This window comes from Neoarius graeffei, chromosome 12, assembly GCF_027579695.1.
Source record: "Neoarius graeffei isolate fNeoGra1 chromosome 12, fNeoGra1.pri, whole genome shotgun sequence".
NCBI classification, from domain to species: domain Eukaryota; kingdom Metazoa; phylum Chordata; class Actinopteri; order Siluriformes; family Ariidae; genus Neoarius; species Neoarius graeffei.
The window spans coordinates 23,869,814-23,877,600 of NC_083580.1; positions in this window are offsets into that span (position 1 = coordinate 23,869,814).

Here is a 7,787-nt window from a genome sequence, read left to right on the forward strand (position 1 = left end):
GTTGTCCCATTCTTGCCTGATATACAATTTTAGTTGCTCAACAGTTCGGGGTCTCCTTTGTCGTATTTTGTGCTTCATAATGCACCAGATGTTTTAAATGGGAGACAGGTCTTTACTGCAGGCAGGCCAGTTTAGCACCTGGACTCTTTTACTACGGAGCCATGCAGTTTTAATATGTGCAGAAAGTGGTTTGGCATTGTCTTGCTGAAAGAAGGAGGGCCTTCCCTGAAAAAGATTTTGTCTGGATGGCAGCATATTGCTCTGAAATGTGTATATATCATTCAGCGTTAATGATGCCTTCCCAGATGTACAAGCTACTCATTTCATGTGCACTAATGCAGCCTAATATCATCACAGATGCTGGCTTTTGAACTGTGCACTGATAACAAGCCGGATGGTCCCTCTCCTCTTTAGCCTGGAAGATGTTTTGTCCATGATTTCTAAAAAGCATTACTAATTTTGATTTGTCAGATCTTGGGACAGTTTTCCACTTCGCTTCAGTCCATTGTAAAAGAGCTCGGGCCCAGAGAAGGTGGCGGTGTTTCTGGATATTGTTTATATCTGGTTTTAACTTGCATTTGTGGATGCAGTAATGAACTGTTGTCATAGACGATGGTTTTCTGAAGTGTCCCTGAGCCCATACAGTGATTTCCACGACAGACACGTGTCTGCTTTTAATGCAGTGTTGCCTGAGAGCCTGAAGATCACAGGCATCCAATGTCAGTTTTCAGCCTTGTCTCCTGCATACAGAGATTTCTCCAGATTCTCTGAATCTTTTAATGATGTTATGTACCACAGATAATGTGATCCCCAAATTCTTTGCAATTAGATTAGTATAGATTCAACTTTATTTCCATTACACATGCAGGTACAAAGCAACAAAATGCAGATTGCATCTAACCAGAAGTGCATAGCAATAAATAACAAGTGTAATATACATAAATATAAATGTACAGAAATTACAGGGTATGGAATGGTATAATGATATAGATATTTACAGTATGTACAAATGTGCGATATAAATGTACTACAATGCAATGGTATGATCAAATATTTGCAGTATATACAAAATGCGGTATGAATAAACAATAGTACAAATAATGATAATGCAGTGATAGTGCAGTGAAGTCAGTTCAAGTCAATTCAGTTTGGTCGGGAGGGTTGGTGAATGTGTGTGTGTGAGGGGGAGCTGTCGGGGAGCGGAGTTCAGCAGTGAAACAGCTGACGGAAAAAAACTGTTCCTGAACCTGGTGGTTTTGGTCAACTTTTTCTTCAAATTGTACATTGAGGAATGTTATTCTTAAATTGTTGCACTGTTTGCCCATGCAGTCTTTCACAGAGCGGTGAACCCCTCCCTATCTTTACTTATGAGAGACTCAGCCTCTCTGGGGTGCTTTTTTTTTAAATACCCAATCATGTTATTGACCTTTTGCCAAGTAACCAAATTAGTTTTTTTAGCGTTACACAACTTTTTCAGTCTTTTGTTGCCCCTGTCCCAACTTTTCTAAAAACTTGTTGCTGACTTGATGTCATTCAAAATGAACATATATTTTTCAAAAAAAAAAAAATCACAGTTTCAACATTTGATATGTTGTCTTTGTACTATTTTCAATGAAATATAGGGTTTCCACGAATTGCAAATTATCACATTCTGTTTTTATTTACAGCTTATACAGTGTCCCTACTTTTTTGGAATCGAGATTGTAAGTGTGGTTGAGGTCAGGGCTCTGTGTTGGACACTCAAGTTGTTTCACACTGTTGCTCAAATGGGCATTTTCATGCTGGAACATGTTTGGACCCCTTAGCTTGAGTGAAATCTTAATGCAAATAATAATGTCGTTTCACCAGTTTGGGGAAGAGCCACATATGGGTATGATGGGTCAGGCGTCCGCAAACCTTTTGCCAACCATCTACTATTTATACCGCTTATGAGGGTCATGGGTGAAACAGGCAGGGTACACCCTGGGCAGATTAGCAATCTATCACGGGGTGAACACACAGATGAACAGCTATTCACACCTATAGGCAATTTAGAGTAGCCAGTTGACCTAATCCGCATGTCTTTAGACTGTGGGAGGAAAGTGGAGAACTTGAAGGAAACCCACACAGGCACAGGGAGAACATGCAAACTCCACACAGAAAGGACTCAGTTGGCTGCGAGGTTCGAACCCAGAACATTCTTGCTGTGAGGTTACAGTGCTAACCACTGCACCATTATGCCTTATAGTGTATGTTTTTCGCTCCATTTTCACGTTGAAACCATTTTTTCTCCCCACTTAATTCACATCATGAAATCCGCTGTGGTGACCCCTAATGGGAGCATCCAGAAGCAGAAGAAGAAGAAGGAGTTCACATTTTATGTAATTCCACTGTAGATTTCGGCCTTTTCAAGTGGTTATACTGTTAAATGACATTTTTCTTGGCTTAGACATCAGTCAAAATAATGTCTGCTTCTGAGAAAGCCTTTTGCAATGGTAAAAGACGTTGCCATGGCCATTTATTTGTTAGGGTAGCAATGTGAGCTTTAGTTTTATGGGCGTCACCAAATGCAAATCAACTGTGATATGCATGGCTTGGTAAATTCTTGGTGATTAACATTCAACATACACGTGCAATAAAATTTGCATTTCCAGAACTTTTCTAAATGCAGTGGAAAAAAAATTTGTACGGTTTCTTTTACATATACAGTTGCACACAACTTTACTAAAAGTTGACAGATGAGGCCCAATGCGAAAATAAGTGACAGTAAAAGTGCTTCGTTCCTACATATAACTGGTTTCCACTTTTTATTAATACTTAACTGACATCTCATCTCATTATCTGTAGCCGCTTTATCCTGTTCTACAGGGTCGCAGGCAAGCTGGAGCCCATTCCAGCTGATTATGGGCGAAAGGTGGGGTACACCCTGGACAAGTCGCCAGGCCATCACAGGGCTGACACAGACACAGACAACCATTCACACTCACATTCACACATACGGTCAATTTAGAGTCACCAGTTAACCTAACCTGCATGTCTTTGGACTGTGGGGGAAACCGGAGCACCCGGAGGAAACCCACGCGGACACGGGGAGAACATGCAAACTCCACACAGAAAGGCCCTCACCAGCCACGGGGCTCGAACCCAGACCTTCTTGCTGTGAGGCGACAGCACTAACCACTACACCACCATGCCGCCACTTAACTGACATGCAAATTAATATTTTAGTTATTATTAGTTAAGTGGTAACAGACCTATTATTGAAGTATTTAATAATTAAATAATATTGGCTAGCTTTTTTTCATGGTCTATCAGATACATTCCATTCAGCTAGCATGATACTGAACTCATGTTTGAGTCGTTCAGTATCATGTGAGCTGAATGGAATATATCTGACAGACAATGAAAAAAGCCAGCCAATGTTATTATTATTATCATACATACACACTCTCTTCATATCAACATTCTCAAAGGCCAACACTAGCTTACCCGCGACTCGGTGCTGTTAGCACGGCAGTCCAGTTACCTTCCAGCTGGCGTAGCAGTAGCATTAGCGAAGACCAACACTAGCTTACCTGCAACTCGGTGCTGTTACTGCGGCAGTCTAATTACCTTCCAGCCAGTGTAGTGTTGGCACAGGCCAATGCTAGCACAGTCAAGCTGAATATTATTATTATTTTTCCTGTGTAATTTACTGAGTTACTTTTAAAATCAACATCGACAACGACACACAACGGAGCGACCTGGCAGCCAAAATTCTCTCAAAGTCTTCCGCTTTTAACGAAGCAAACCTGGCGGCCATGTTTGTTTACAAATTGTCACAGTAACTTGCTAGCGCGGAAGTTTTACATCTCCAACATGTCTCTTTTCCAGTTTTTTGATGTCCGTTGGTATATTTTTCATCTTATCTCATCATCTCTAGCCGCTTTATCCTGTTCTACAGGGTCGCAGGCAAGCTGGAGCCTATCCCAGCTGACTATGGGCGAAAGGCGGGGTACACCCTGGACAAGTCGCCAGGTCATCACAGGGCTGACACACAGACACAGACAACCATTCACACTCACATTCACACCTACGGTCAATTTAGAGTCACCAGTTAACCTAACCTGCATGTCTTTGGACTGTGGGAGAAACCGGAGCACCCGGAGGAAACTCACGCGGACACGGGGAGAACATGCAAACTCCGCACAGAAAGGCCCTCGCCGGCCACGGGGCTCGAACCCGGACCTTCTTGCTGTGAGGTGACAGCGCTAACCACTACACCACCGTGCCACCCTGGCAGGGGCGTCAGAAGCATTTTTAATATGGGGGGGGCACACTGGCGGGGGGTCCTCCGCCAGAAAATTTTTAATTAATTAGATGCCATTTCCTGCATTCTGGTGTATTTTTAACAGGTTGTTAAACACAATTTTACCTACAAAAGTCACTTAATTCAATGACTATTTTAGAGACTCAACAATAAGTCCTCATTCAACTAGTCCATATATTCATCAGCCTGTTTTTAAACCCACCGCCTATGCTTAAGATAATGAGATGAATGTGACACAATTTATCACCAACAATGACTTAATGGGTGCATTTTACTTTTTATTTTGTGTTTTCTATTTAGTTTTAGATGTAACACAACATGCCACTGGGCCAAGCAATAGTGACACTCAACTGTATGTTTAAAAATAAGAATATTCATAATTTCACACAATGACCAGGCATGACATGGCATCATGCAAACTTCATAACACAAAATCACACTGTGTCAAGCAACGGTGACACATAAAAAATAACTTCACACAATGAACAGGTGCAATTTTGTTCACCACCAACAGTGACTTTAGTGGGTGCATTTTACTTTTTTCCGATTTAGCGATACTCATAACAAAAATGGCATGGCATCATGCAGTCTTCACAACACAAAATTACACTGGGTCAAGCAATGACACATAAAAGATAACTTCACACAATGAACAAGTGCAGTTTTGTCAACCTACATGCAATGGTGGTACTACAGTAGCATTTACAGATTAGTATAACAAATAGATTTATAGATATAACTCCTTCTTATATTGGTGCCACCACAATTTCTACCACTTCATAACTTTTATCCCCCTTTCCTTCACAATCCACCTGGAATAACATCCATCTCTCTCCATTACTTTCCTTTCTACTATTCCTTCCCCATACACTGATTTCCCATCTTACTTTCCAGAAAACTGCCAAAGACCAGACAAAACAAGGAATCAATAAATATCATCAGAGCAGACTTGACCTCATTCTTGGCATTACAGTAAGGCAGGCCTACTGGGTTTGAATTAAATGATAGCTAACGTTAAGCTAGCTGATACATCTCCTAACATTGACTAGCCAGCTAACTGCACTAACATTTCCATTGGGACAAAAAAAAAAAAACCCTGTCCTGTGGGGAAATTTTGACTGACTTTCCGCTTCTTTGTAAAGAATGTCCTTATGTCCATTGTGTCTGGGGAGGAGCAAATACTGCAAACAATTCATCATCAACCAAGAATACCCCATTAGGCTAAGCTTATTTCACTGTTTAGTTGAATATTAATTTAACGTGTCCTAGGGTTAATTTTGAGGGCATATAACAAAAGAATAAGGTTTTAGCAAAAGCTAGACATTGTGAGGTTGCAATGGGGATGACGTCACCTCCTCCACTTTCCAGCAGTTGCACCAACATTTCTGTGCTCGCGCTGAGATTCACTTCACTCGCGCGCGGTGAGCTGTTGTAGGGAACGCCCGGAAAACCCGGAGTGGATTTTCAGTGGTCTGTGTATTCTCTTATCGATCAAGTGGAATGGATTCTTTCACGAAGCAATAGAAACGGCGCTGGGTGAACTAATATTTTATGTTAAATGTGGGGGGGTCTATGGGGCGCCATTTGATTTAGATTTAACATTTAGATTTAGATTTAACATTTAGATTTAACATTTACTTTTAACATTTACATTTAATTTTTATATTTATATTTAAATTTAACATATATATATTTACATTTAGGCGGCACGGTGGTGTAGTGGTTAGCGCTGTCGCCTCACAGTAAGAAGGTCCGGGTTCGAGCCCCGTGGCCGGCGAGGGCCTTTCTGTGCGGAGTTTGCATGTTGTCCGCGTGGGTTTCCTCCGGGTGCTCCGGTTTCCCCCACAGTCCAAAGACATGCAGGTTAGGTTAACTGGTGACTCTAAATTGACCGTAGGTGTGAATGTGAGTGTGAATGGTTGTCTGTGTCTATGTGTCAGCCCTGTGATGACCTGGCGACTTGTCCAGGGTGTACCCCACCTTTCGCCCGTAGTCAGCTGGGATAGGCTCCAGCTTGCCTGCGACCCTGTAGAACAGGATAAAGCGGCTAGAGATAATGAGATGAGATATTTACATTTAGGTTTAACATTTAACATTTATTTGTAACACTTAACATTTAGATATAACTATTTAAAATATCTCTAAGATGACAAATATTGTTATAAATGTGCAAAAACGGGAGTCTGAAAAATTCACACCGTTTTTAAAGCACGTGACAAAATGTTGCTGAAATTTTCAGCACGGACATGCTTTACAAACGGCCCCCCATAGGGGTCCAAACGAAGAATTATGAAATGTGAGGGGGACATGTCCCCTTCACATTCAATGGTGGCGACGCCCATGCACCCTGGTATATTTTTCTCTTGTAAATATGCGTGAAGAATATCTAATGAAGTTTTGGTAGCCTTTTGGGTGTTCAACGCGTCTTTAGTTTCAGTTTTCAGTTTATTTATTTAGTGCTTAATCCTAGCAGTAGCACTGGATTAGCCTCATCTTCTCTCTTTCCTGGTGGACAAAGAAATGATTGTGCGCATGCGCAGCAGAAAAGTTTTGTTATAGGATCTTCACATGAGCTCTGATGTGTGATGTCGTGTTGTCTTGGCAACATGCAATATTGTAACAATATTGAATGCTCATTCTCTATTGGGGAGAGTGGCATAAGACATGGAGGATAAGTGATATTGCGATATAAGCGATAACAATATTGCATGCTATCACTAAACCCACTAGAAGGAAATAGAATACATGTTTTTATTCCATGGAAAAAGTGGCTCATATGTATAATAATACTTAATATTGTATTAAGTAGTGTTTATTAATGTACCCTAATTGTCTATTTGTGCTTTTAATATTACTTTAGCCTAAGGTCTATTTGAATTTCATTTGCTAAGGCTAAGAATTATTTTAACAATAGTAGCCTTGAATGTTTTCTTAAAAAAATTATTTTAAAATAAGAATAAGAAAGAAAGAAAAATATACAGTACCTATATTCCTGTGTCTCTTCTAAATAGGGAAATCTATGGCAGTGAATACCCCATGTCAATCATGCATAATTGAATAGAATGAATAGAATGCCTTTATTGTCACTATACATATGTACAATGAGATTAAAATGAGATTAATTAATTATTAATTGCGACACCTAACTGCTGTTTATTGACTACATCATTCAAGAACACCATCAGCAGTCCAAAATACTTTTCATGGCAAAAACCATGGTCATAATTGTTGGTACTGGTTAATACAGTATTAATGTAAACATCAATGTACAGCAGAAAATTATTAAGCCCTTCTTCCTCTACTAATATGCAAATTCATTGGCCCTGAGTAGGGAATCAAAAAATGTAATATACAAATGAGTGGCCCCTCCCTAACCTCTATGTCTACCTGTTGCAGATAGCTAATTCACTATGTCTGTCACTATGTCTGTCATTGTGTCTGTCACTGTGTCCACATGTGCATGGGTGTGTTTGTGTCTATGTGTGTGGTTAATATAAAG